This window comes from Tamandua tetradactyla, chromosome 14 (assembly GCF_023851605.1).
Source record: "Tamandua tetradactyla isolate mTamTet1 chromosome 14, mTamTet1.pri, whole genome shotgun sequence".
Lineage (NCBI taxonomy): Eukaryota > Metazoa > Chordata > Mammalia > Pilosa > Myrmecophagidae > Tamandua > Tamandua tetradactyla.
In genome coordinates, this window is record NC_135340.1 from 26,778,807 (window position 1) to 26,792,542 (window position 13,736).

The window sequence follows — 13,736 nt, forward strand, 5'->3', positions numbered from 1 at the left end:
CAGATAACTTTAATTATTTCACTGGTAGCGGGGAGAAAAAGGGAAATTGAAAATTAGACTTGGCCACCATTTAAAATAATAAAATATTAATATTATAGCTCTTCGGCAACACTACTTTGTATTTATTGTTACTAAATACTGAAAGTTTTACAGTTAGTGTTGCCACATTTAGCCAATATAAATACATGGCACCCAATTAAATTTGACTTTCAGATAAACAAGAAAGAATTTTTAGTATAGGTATGCCCCGTATATTTCATAAGGTACATATTAATTTTTTTTTTAATTACGTGGGCAGGCACCAGGAATCGAACCCTAGTGTCTGGCATGGCAGGCGAGAGCTCAGCCATTGAGCCACAAGACATACATATTAAAATACACATATATATATATCCACTATTTATATTAAATTCAAATGCAACTGGGCATTATGTATTTTATCTGGCTACTATATGTATAGTTTGTGCCTTAAAAATTCTTTAACATAGACTGGATTACTAACTGGATAATAGATCTAGATACCTCATTGAATTCAAGATTTTTCTTTAATAGCCCACACTGAACTCCCCTAATTGATTTCAAGATGCGTGAAGAGAACCTGTAAAGTCACATAAGCCAAGATCTCATCTGTCTAGTTCACTTGAAAAAAGATTTGGCAAGAGAAGCTATAAACTAATTTTCAATTCCGAGATTTTTTTTAGTGCTCTGCATAGTACCAGATGAAGTCTGGCACTTTCTGGGAAACAGTTTCCCAGAAAGTACCAGGTATTATTGATTGATTAATTTCATTCCACCTTCACAATTCTAGTTTATCTGCATTTAACTAGAATATATGTGTATTTCCCCCCCATTGAATACACATAAGAAAACTGAAATTCAGGTGCTTGCTAAAAAAACCTTACAGTTAGTGTAGTAAATTGGCTTACTATAATTAAGCTCTGATCTTTCTTATTCTAAATCCTATTTTCTCCCCTTACATGCTTTTTGTGCTTCTTAATGTTCATGTATGGCTATCTATGTTGTCAAATTTAGTAAATGTTGACCATTCACTTCATTTTATGCATATACACGTGCACTTTGAGATACAGAGTATTTATCACCATAGTTTAACTCTACTTTTATTATTGCTAAGCTTATATAAATAATATCTGGAAAATCTCCTATATTTTTAGTAATATGAATAAATCCTATACATTCTTTATAATTCACACATAATGATTAACTCCATTTTACAAATTTTCACTAAATAAAAATAAGTACAATGGAGGATGGAATTAGCCTGTTTATTATTTTAAACTTTCTAAAGGCTTCTCAAAAGAGAAATTTTCATCATCTATTTATCTTTCTACATTCAGTGGTCATTCCTTAACACAAACTCATTTTAAATGATGCCAACTCATTAATTAAAAATAGAACTTTTTAAATTGAATTTAGCATTTTGAAGCCCTGGTGTTCCTCGACATGGTCCCAAAGCAAAAATAAACATTTATATTAAGGGAACTTTACAGATTCCCAGATCTTTAGTACACAGCAAAAATGAAACAGAAGCACTGCTTGGGTGCAGGGTTAAGTTTCAGTAGGGTGAAACAAACTGTCTTTTTAACATAATTCCCTTGAGGTGCTAGTACCAACCAAAAATCTCAATAAATCATAAATGAAATTTTGCTTAGGCTGAATGTAATTTAATCATATTTTTGCCTGAAAAAAATACTTATAAGATTCAGCATCATTTACTATGCATATATTATTGCAAAGTAACACCTTCTAACCTTCATCTATCTATGATACATCTGATACAAAATGTAAGATGAAGGCTTTTATTATCTCTTTAACAATTTGACAGGCAATCAACATGGAAGATATACATAGAAAAGCCATAATATACAACAATCTAAGCTTCTAGTCATTTATATTCCAAATTTTCTATACTATTTTTTTTCTGCTACACCTAGTCTCAGCCTCAGGTTTAGCCAAAGGCAGCACTGTGAAGTGTTTGAAATTTGCCTTCAAGTTTTCAGCCTCCTGATTTTATACTCTTCTCACAGAGTAGCACATCTTAATTCTGCTCTACCATGTGTCCCAGACTATTCACCTCTTAAGACTTCTTTATAAACCTGTCCAGTTTTTCATTCGCAATTAGGTACTACTCCTGGAACCATTCACAATTTGACATCTGCTTTCATTTGTTCAACATAAATTGAATGTCTACTGTGTGGAAGCCACTAATTCAGATTCATAGGAATTAAAGCTTCCTCAAGGAGCTTACAGTCTGGTTGGGAGGTAGAAACAAAGAAAACAAGAAAAGAATATCCAATGGCAAAACGAAGAAAGGAAACAGGTTAAAGCCTAAAGGTTAAACACTTAAAAAACAAAAACAAATAGCTAAATATAGGAGTTTCTGAGATTAATGTTGGCATCTGGACTAAAAAGCATAAGAGGTATTTATAACATAATATATGGCAAAGGATTAGTAACCAAATATTTAAAATAGCTTACAAACCAATAGAAAATCAATAACAAATGAACCTTTTCCTAACCCCTCAAAAATACAGACAGGTATTTCACAGCAAATGACAATGAACATAGGAAAAAATGTTCAAGTGCATTAGTAATCAGAAAAATAACTGAAAGCCTCAATGTGATATGACTTTGCACACATTATCTGGACAAAAATGGACGTGTCTGATAATACCAAGTGTAGAGGGGGTTGTAGAACAGCAGGAGCACATTTACTTCTGGTGAGAATACAAATTAGTTCAACCTCTTTGGAAAACAATGTGATATTATCCATTAAAGTTAAACCACCCAAGTTTTCAGCCCAAAAACCTTAGATTCACCATTTATTGTTCTCTTTATACCCTCCCTTTCAATAAATCCTTCATTAAGTAATATATATACAAACCATCAAACTATATTCTTAATCCAATCAAGCTCATTTTTCCATCTCTATTTTTTATCCTAAGCTGCAATGATCCTATACCTGTTCTACAGCAATATCATCTAACCTGTTTCTCTACTATTCTTGATCTCTCTGTGTCCCTCTCTTTACTTTCTACCTCTAGGAAGCAGATACTTTAAAAGGAAGGTAGATCATGATTTGCTTTCAATTCTTTAATGATTTTAAGCAAAAATGGAGTAAAATTTGACATCTGTAACATACCCTACAAGCCCCTGTGTGATCAGAACCATGTCATACTATTCTACTTGATTTTCTAAAGTCCTCTATCCTGCTCATTCCACTCTAGCTACATCCATCTCTTTGTCATGTCTTGAACATATCAAGCATATTTCTACCTTATGAACTTTGCATTTGCTGTTATTTTTCTCTAGAATATCCTCCATCCAGTCACATGGTTTGTTCTCTCACACTCTTTACATTATTTTTCTCACATACACTTCCTCAAAGATCTTCCTTGACTACACTACCCCATATCTCTAACCACCATCTATAAGCCATCTCTAGCCACAATCTCTATCCTCCATCCCTACACCTCATTTTTACCTTCCCCTTATTTATCCCTCTTCTCTATCTCTAACTGATTATATGCATCTTTTTAGCACTTATTAATGGCATTATAATATTAATGTATATATATTGGATACTGGTATTCATCCCTAACAGTAATGTAAAGCCATCAACGCAGAAACATCTTTGTTCTGTTCATTGATATAACTTTAACGCCTAGAAAATAATCGATAATTTAAATGACACTGTCATTCTACCTCTCTCCTTTGTGTATTCATCCCAAAACAGAGTTGTGTTCACTGTTTCCACCTTTCACCTCCCAATATCTCCTTTTCAAATACCATTTGTATTAGAACTTTTTTTTTTTTTTGCATAGGAAAAGTAAAGCATATTGACTATTAATCACTGCTGGTTTTGGGAACATTTGGGTATAGAAAATTTGGAATATAAATGACTAGAAGCTTAGATTGTTGTATATTATGGCTTTTCTATGTATATCTTCCATGTTGATTGCCTGTCAAATTGTTAAAGAGATAATAAAAGCCTTCATCTTACATTTTGTATCAGATGTATCATAGATAGATGAAGGTTAGAAGGTGTTACTTTGCAATAATATATGCATAGTAAATGATGCTGAATCTTATAAGTATTTTTTTCAGGCAAAAATATGATTAAATTACATTCAGCCTAAGCAAAATTTCATTTATGATTTATTGAGATTTTTGGTTGGTACTAGCACCTCAAGGGAATTATGTTAAAAAGACAGTTTGTTTCACCCTATTGAAACTTAACCCTGCACCCAAGCAGTGCTTCTCTTTCATTTTTGCTGTGTACTAAAGATCTGGGAATCTGTAAAGTTCCCTTAATATAAATGTTTATTTTTGCTTTGGGACCATGTCGAGGAACACCAGGGCTTCAAAATGCTAAATTCAATTTAAAAAGTTCTATTTTTAATTAATGAGTTGGCATCATTTAAAATGAGTTTGTGTTAAGGAATGACCACTGAATGTAGAAAGATAAATAGATGATGAAAATTTCTCTTTTGAGAAGCCTTTAGAAAGTTTAAAATAATAAACAGGCTAATTCCATCCTCCATTGTACTTATTTTTATTTAGTGAAAATTTGTAAAATGGAGTTAATCATTATGTGTGAATTATAAAGAATGTATAGGATTTATTCATATTACTAAAAATATAGGAGATTTTCCAGATATTATTTATATAAGCTTAGCAATAATAAAAGTAGAGTTAAACTATGGTGATAAATACTCTGTATCTCAAAGTGCACGTGTATATGCATAAAATGAAGTGAATGGTCAACATTTACTAAATTTGACAACATAGATAGCCATACATGAACATTAAGAAGCACAAAAAGCATGTAAGGGGAGAAAATAGGATTTAGAATAAGAAAGATCAGAGCTTAATTATAGTAAGCCAATTTACTACACTAACTGTAAGGTTTTTTTAGCAAGCACCTTGAATTTCAGTTTTCTTATGTGTATTCAATGGGGGGGAAATACACATATATTCTAGTTAAATGCAGATAAACTAGAATTGTGAAGGTGGAATGAAATTAATCAATCAATAATACCTGGTACTTTCTGGGAAACTGTTTCCCAGAAAGTGCCAGACTTCATCTGGTACTATGCAGAGCACTAAAAAAAATCTCGGAATTGAAAATTAGTTTATAGCTTCTCTTGCCAAATCTTTTTTCAAGTGAACTAGACAGATGAGATCTTGGCTTATGTGACTTTACAGGTTCTCTTCACGCATCTTGAAATCAATTAGGGGAGTTCAGTGTGGGCTATTAAAGAAAAATCTTGAATTCAATGAGGTATCTAGATCTATTATCCAGTTAGTAATCCAGTCTATGTTAAAGAATTTTTAAGGCACAAACTATACATATAGTAGCCAGATAAAATACATAATGCCCAGTTGCATTTGAATTTAATATAAATAGTGGATATATATATATGTGTATTTTAATATGTATGTCTTGTGGCTCAATGGCTGAGCTCTCGCCTGCCATGCCAGACACTAGGGTTCGATTCCTGGTGCCTGCCCACGTAATTAAAAAAAAAATTAATATGTACCTTATGAAATATACGGGGCATACCTATACTAAAAATTCTTTCTTGTTTATCTGAAAGTCAAATTTAATTGGGTGCCATGTATTTATATTGGCTAAATGTGGCAACACTAACTGTAAAACTTTCAGTATTTAGTAACAATAAATACAAAGTAGTGTTGCCGAAGAGCTATAATATTAATATTTTATTATTTTAAATGGTGGCCAAGTCTAATTTTCAATTTCCCTTTTTCTCCCCGCTATCAGTGAAATAATTAAAGTTATCTGGACCATGTTTGTCTTATTTAATAAAATGCATATGGAAATTCAAAAATTATTTGAATGTAAGCATATTTTGATTGAATTAGGGGAAACAAAATTTTGTAAAATATAATTAAAACATTCATTCCAAACCTCAGATATGTAATTTACCACTTACAATCTTTGTATTTTAAAAGTACTGTTCTAGTTTGCTAGCTGCTGGAACGCAATATACCAGAAACGGAATGGCTTTTAACAAGGGGAATTTAATAAGTTGCAAGTTTACAGTTCTAAGGCCTAGAAAATGTCCCGATTAATACAAGTCTGGTTTGGAAAATTCTGAACTTCTGGAAAGCAAGTCCCAAGAAAACGGTGCTCTATGTGACAGTTTCACTGAATACGGAGTGAGTCAGGATTGGAAGTCAGTTTCCCAGAAAGGATTTGTGGAAATTCCTGCTGTCTGATGCTTTGAATCCTGTGTATTGTATTCAAAACTGGAAAGTTCTTTGTGAGATCTTCATGAATGTAGCCACAGCCTGTCTGTACTAAAAGATACAGAAAAGGGACAGACTAAAGGAAAAATCACTTCAAAGGCAGAATCATGGAAGCTGACTGATCTAGACCAAAGATATCTTCTCAGGTTAAGTGAGCAAGCCCAACCATGATTGTGCAAAGGATGAGTCTGATCCAGAGCTTGGAGAGAGCATACCTTCCACCTCATTGTTCAAGAACAGTGCTTCTACCCCAGTGTTCTCAGAGCTGGATCTTATTACTAGGGGATTTTGGAGAGCCTGGCCATCACCCCAATGTTTTTGAAGAGTATGCAACCTTCAGTGTTTGGGTAGAAGATGGGAAAGGGTGTGGCTGTGCAAGCACTTGGAAAGCGTAGGGCTGCTGCTCCATCAGGCCTGGAGAACAAATCATTTCATAGATAACTCTCAGAGCTTGAAGTCTAATTGAGCATGCCTGCAGGGTTTTGGAATTACTTGGGACCCATGATCCATTTTCCTTTTAATTTCTCCCTATGGGAATGGGAATGTTTATCCTATGCCTGTCCCTCCTTTGTATACTGGAAGCAAATAACTTGCTCTCCAGATTTAAAAGGTCCACAGAGAGAGGAATTGAACCCCAGGACATACCTGTATCAGATTTTTATGAAGCTTAGTATTTAGTATTGTTACTGAAATGACTGAAGGCTTTTGGGATATTGTGATGGAATGAATTTATTTTGTATATGGAAAGAACATGACTTTTCAGATTCCAGAGGATGGGGTACAGTTGTTCGGAGCTGTATGTACCCTAGTAAATCATGTTCTTGAATTTAATGCATTCCTGTGAGTGTAAGATCATTGGATGTGGCTACTTCAGTTAGGTCCTATACAAATGGAATCAATACAGAAAGAGAAAGGCATTGAAGCAAGAAGCTAAAGTCAGTGAAACCCAGAAGAGAAGGGAGAGACCAGTAGACACTTCCGTATATTTTGCCCTGTGACAGAGAAATTGAGAAGCCTAGAATCTTTTTTTTAAACTTTTCTTTATTAATTAAAAAAATTAACAAACAAAACATTAAGATATCATTCCATTCTACATATACAATCAGTAATTCTTAATATCATCACATAGTTGCATATTCATCATTTCTTAGAACATTTGCATCAATTTAGAAAAAGAAGTAAAAAACAACAGAAAAAGAAAAAACACAGTAATAGAGAAAAAAAAGATTATACATACCATATCCCTTACTCCTTGCTTTCATTTACCACTAGCATTTCAAACTAAATTTATTTTAACATTTGTTCCCCCTATTATTTATTTTTATTCCATATGTTCTACTCTTCTGTTGATATAGTAGCTAAAAGGAGCATCAGACACAAGGTTTTCACATTCACAGAGTCTCATTGTGAAAGCTATTTCATTGTTCAATCATCATCAAGAAACATGGCTACTGGAACACAGCTCTACATTTTCAGGCTGTTCCCTCCAGCCTCTCCACTACATCTTGAACAACAAGGTGATATCTACTTAATGCATAAGAATAACCTCCAGGATAACCTCTCGACTCTGGAACCTCTCAGCCATTGATACTTAGTCTCATTTCACTCTTCCCCCTTTTGGTCAAGAAGATTCTCTCAATCCCTTGATGTTAATTCTCAGCTCATTCTAGGGTTTTTCTCAGTCCCTTGATGCTGAGTCTCAGCTGATTCCAGGATTTCTGTCCCATGTTGCCAGGAAGGTCCACAACCCTGGGAGTCATGTCCCATGCAGAGAGGGGGAGGGTGGTGAGACTGCTCGTCATGTTGGCTGGAGAGAGGGGCCACATCTGAGCAACAAAAGAGGCTCTCTTGGGGGTGACGCTTAGGCCTAAATTTTAAGTAGACTTGACCTATCCTTTGTGGGGTTAAGTTTCATGTGAACAAACCCAAAGACTGGGGACTCAGCCTGTAGCTTTGGTTGTCCACACTGCTTGTGAGAATATTAAGAATTCAACTTGGGGAAGTTGAATTTCTCCCTGCTCCCACCATTCCCCGAAGGGGGCTTGCAAATACTTTTCCAGTCACTGATCGAATCACTCTGGGATTCATTGGGGCATCACTCTAGACAAACCAACAAAATCTCATGTGCTACCTGAGATTCCAAGTACTTATGACATTCAATCAAACTATCTACATAACTTATATTAGGAAATGCTCTAGTCAAAATATAAATTTTGTAACAAATAAACATTTTTTACTTTAGTCTCACACACAAGGTGACATTTTAAAGTAGTAATTATCATCTATTTTCAGCACCCTGCAATAATAACATTCCTTTGTTCTTCCTCATGCAAAAACATTTTTAAAATTTGTACATTGTACATTTCACTATTGTTATACACTCTAGGCATTCCTAGATTATATCGTCTCGATCTTTAACATCTATCTTTCTTTCTGATTTCATTTATGTCCCCAGCCCTCCTCCCTCTATCATTCTCACAGGCAGCTTCATTCAGTGTTTTAACATAATTGTATTACAGTTAGGTAGTATTGTGCTGTCCATTTCTGAGTTTTTGTATCCAGTCCTGTTGCACAGTCTGTATCCCTTCAGCTCCAATTACCCAATATCTTACCCTATTTCTATCTCCTGATGGTCTCTGTTACCAATGACATATTCCAAGTTTATTCACTAATGTCAGTTCATATCAGTGAGACCATACAGTATTTGTCCTTTAGTTTTTGGCTAGTCTCACTCAGCATAATGTTCTCAAGGTCCATCCATGTTGTTACATACTTCAAAAGTTTATTCTGTCTTAAAGCTGCGTAATATTCCATCGTATGTATATACCCACAGTTTATTTAGCCACTTGTCTGTTGATGGACATTTTGGCTGTTTCCACCTCTTTGCAATTGTAAATAATGCTGCTATAAACATTGGTGTGCAAATGTCCGTTTGTGTCTTTGCCCTTAAGTTCTCTGAGTAGATAACTATAAATGGTATTGCTGGGTCATATGGCAATTCTATATTCAGCTTTTTGAGGAACCGCCAAACTGCCTTCCACAGTGGTTGCACCATTTGACATTCCCACCAACAGTGAATAAGTGTGCCTCTTTCTCCACATCCTCTCCAGCACTTGTCATTTTCTGTTTTGTTGATAATGGCCATTCTGGTGGGTGTGAGATGATATCTCATTGTGATTTTGATTTGCATTTCTCTAATGGCCAGGACGTTGAGAATCTCTTCATGTGCCTTTTGGCTATTTGAATTTCCTCATCTGAGAAGTATCTGTTCAAGTCTTTTTCCCGTTTTGTAATTGGATTGGCTGTCTTTTTGTTGTTGAGTTGAACAATCTCTTTTTAAATTCTGGATACTAGACCTTTATCTGATATGTCATTTCCAAAAATTGTCTCCCATTGTGTAGGCTGTCTTTTTACTTTCTTGATGAAGTTCTTTGATGTACAAAAGTGTTTAATTTTGAGGATCTCCCATTTATTTCTTTCTTTCTTCAGTACTCTTGCTTTAGGTGTAAGGTCCATAAAACCACCTCCAAGTATAAGATTTATAAGATATCTTCCTACATTTTCCTCTAACTGTTTTATGGTCTTAGACCTAATGTTTATATCTTTGATCCATTTTGAGTTAACTTTTGTATAGGATGTGAGATACGGGTCCTCTTTCATTCTTTTTCATATGGATATCCAGTTCTCTAGGCACCATTTATTGAAGAGACTGTTCTGTCCCAAATGAGTTGGCTTGACTGCCTTATCAAAATCAAATGTCCATAGATGAGAGGGTCTATATCTGAGCACTCTATTTGATGCCATTGGTCGATATATCTATCTTTATGCCAATACCATGCTGTTTTGACCACTGTGGCTTCATAATATGCCTTAAAGTCAGGCAGCGTGAGACCTCCAGCTTTGTTTTTTTTCCTCAAGATACTTTTAGCAATTCGGGGCAACCTGCCCTTCCAGATAAATTTGCTTATTGTTTTTTTTATTTCTGAAAAGTAAGTTGTTGGGATTTTGATTGGTATTGCGTTGAATCTGTAAATCAATTTAGGTAGAATTGACATCTTAACTATGTTTAGTCTTCTAATCCATGAACACGGTATGCCCTTCCATCTATTTAGGTCTTCTGTGATTTCTTTTAACAGTTTCTTGCAGTTTTCTTTGTATAAGTCTTTTGTCTCTTTAGTTAAATTTATTCCTAAGTACTTTATCCTTTTAGTTGAAATTGTAAATGGAATTCATTTCTTGATTTCCCCCTCAGAGTGTTCATTACTAGTGTATAGAAACACTACAAATTTTTGAATGTTGATCTTGTAACCTGTCACTTTGCTGTACTCGTTTATTAGCTCTAGTAGTTTTACTGTGGATTTTTCAGGGTTTTCGACGTATAGTATCATATCATCTGCAAACAGTGATAGTTTTACTTCTTCTTTTCCAATTTTGATGCCTTGTATTTCTTTTTCTTGTCTAATTGCTCTGGCTAGAACCTCCAACAGGATGTTGAATATCAGTGGTGATAGTGGACATCCTTGTCTTGTTCCTGATCTTAGGGGGAAAGCTTTCAGTTTTTCCCCTTGAGGATGATATTAGCTGTGGGTTTTTCATATATTCCCTTTATCGTTTTAAGGAAGTTCCCTTGTATTCCTATCCTTTGAAGTGTTTTCAACAGGAAAGGATGTTGAATCTTGTCAAATGTCTTCTCTGCATCAATTGAGATGATCATGTGATTTTTCTGCTTTGATTTGTTGATACGGTGTATTACATTAATTGATTTTCTTATGTTGAACCATCCTTGCATACCTGGGATGAATCCTACTTGGTCATGATGTATAATTCTTTTAATGTGTTGCTGGATTCGATTTGCTAGAATTTTGTTGAGGATTTTTGCATCCATATTCATTAGAGAGATTGGTCTGTAGTTTTCTTTTTTTGTCAAATATCTTTGCCTGTTTTTGGTATGAGGGTGATGTTGGCTTCATAGAATGAATTAGGTAGCTTTCCCTCCACTTCAATTTTTTTGAAGAGTTTGAGCAGGGTTGGTACTAATTCTTTCTGGAATGTTTGGTAGAATTCACATGTGAAGCCATCTGGTCCTGGACTTTTCTTTTTGGGAAGCTTTTTAATGATTGATTCAATTTCTTTGATTGTGATTGGTTTGTTGAGGTCATCTATTTCTTCTTGAGTCAAAATTGTTTGTTCATGCCTTTCTAGGAACTTGTCCATTTCATCTACATTGTTGTATTTATTAGCATAAAGGTGTTCATAGTATCCTGTTATTACCTCCTTTATTTCTGTGGGGTCAGTGGTTATGTCTCCTTTTCCATTTCTGATCTTATTTATTTGTGTCCTCTCTCTTCTTCTTTTTGTCAATCTTGCTAAGGGCCCATCAATCTTATTGATTTTCTCATAGAACCAACTTCTGGTTTTATTGATTTTCTCAATTGTTTTCATGTTCTCAATTTCATTTATTTCTGCTCTAATCTTTGTTATTTCTTTCCTTTTGCTTGCTTTGGGGTTAGTTTGCTGTTCTTTCTCCAGTTCTTCCAAGTGAACAGTTAATTCCCGAATTTTTGCCCTTTCTTCTTTTTTGATATAGGCATTTAGGGCAATAAATTTCCCTCTTAGCATTGCCTTTGCTGCATCCCATAAGTTTTGATATGTTGTGTTTTCATCTTCATTTGCCTCTAGATATTTACTGATTTCTCTTGTAAATTCTTCCTTGACCCACTGGTTGTGTAAGAGTGTGTTGTTGAGCCTCCACATATTTGTGAATTTTCTGGTGCTCTGTCTATTATTGATTTCCAACTTCATTCCTTTATTATCTGAGAAAGTGTTGTGCATGATTTCAATCTTTTTAAATTTGTTGAGACTTGCTTTGTGATCCAGCATATGGTCTATCTTTGAGAATGACCCATGAGCACTTAAGGAAAAGGTGTATTCTGTTGTTGTGGGGTGTAATGTTCTTTAAATGTCTGTTAAGTCTAGCTCATTTATTGTAATATTCAACTTCTCTGTTTCTTTATTGATCCTCTGTCTAGATGTTCTGTCCATTGATGAGAGTGGTGAATTGAAGTCTCCAACTATTATGGTAGATGTGTCTATTTCCCTTTTCAGTGTTTGCAGTGTTTGCCTCACGTATTTTGGGGTATTCTGGTTTGGTGCATAAATATTTATGATTGTTATGTCTTCTTGTTGAATTGTTTCTTTTATTAGTACATATTGTCCTTCTTTGTCTCTTTTAACTGTTTTACATTTGAATTCTAATTTGTTGGATATTAGTATAGCTACTCCTGCTCTTTTCTGGTTGTTATTTGAATGAAATATCTTTTCCCAACCTTTCACTTTCAACCTATGTTTATCTTTGGGTCTAAGATGTGTTTCCTGTAGACAGCATATAGAAGGATCCTGTTTTTTAATCCATTCTGCCAGTGTATGTCTTTTGATTGGGAAGTTCAATCCAGTAACATTTAGTGTTATTACTGTTTGGGTAGTACTTTCCTCTACAATTTTGCCTTTTGTATTTTATATGTCATATCTAATTTTCCTTCTTTCTACACTCTTCTTCGCACCTCTCTCTTCTGTCTTTTTGTATCTGTCTCTAGTGCTCCCTTTAGTATTTCTTGCAGAGCTGGTCTCTTGGTCACAAGGTCTCTCAGTGACTTTTTGTCTGAAAATGTTTTAATTTCTTCCTCATTTTTGAAGGACAGTTTTGCTGGATATAGAATTCTTGGTTGGCAGTTTTTCTCTTTTAGTAATTTAAATATATCATCCCACTGTCTTCTCGCCTCCATGGTTTCTGCTGAGAAATCTACAAATGGTCTTATTGGGTTTCCCTTGTATGTGATGGATTGCTTTTCTCTTGCTGCTTTCAAGATCCTCTCTTTCTCTTTGACCTCTGACATTCTGACTAGTAAGTGTCTTGGAGAACGTCTATTTGGATCTGTTCTCTTTGGGGTATGCTGCACTTCTTGGAGGTGTAATTTTAGGTCTTTCATAAGAGTTGGAAAATTTTCCATGATAATTTCTTCCATTAGTTTTTCTCCTCCTTTTTCCTTCTCTTCTCCTTCTGGGACACCCACAACATGTATATTTGTGTGCTTCATATTATCATTTAATTCCCTGAGTCCCTGCTCAAATTTTTCCATTCTTTTCCCTATAGTTTCTGTTTCTTTTTGGATTTCAGATTTTCCATTCTCCTGTTCACTAATCCTAACCTCTGTCTCTTGAAATCTACCATTGTAGGTTTCCATTGTTTTTTTAATCTCTTCTACTGTATCTTTCATTCCCATAAGTTCTGTGATTTGTTTTTTCAGACTTTCCATTTCTTCTTTTTGTTCATTCCTTGCCTTCTTCATGTCCTCCCTCAATTCATTGATTTGGTTTTTGATGAGGTTTTTCCATTGCCATTCGTATATTCTGAATTAATTGTTTCAGCTCCTGTATCTCATTTGAAC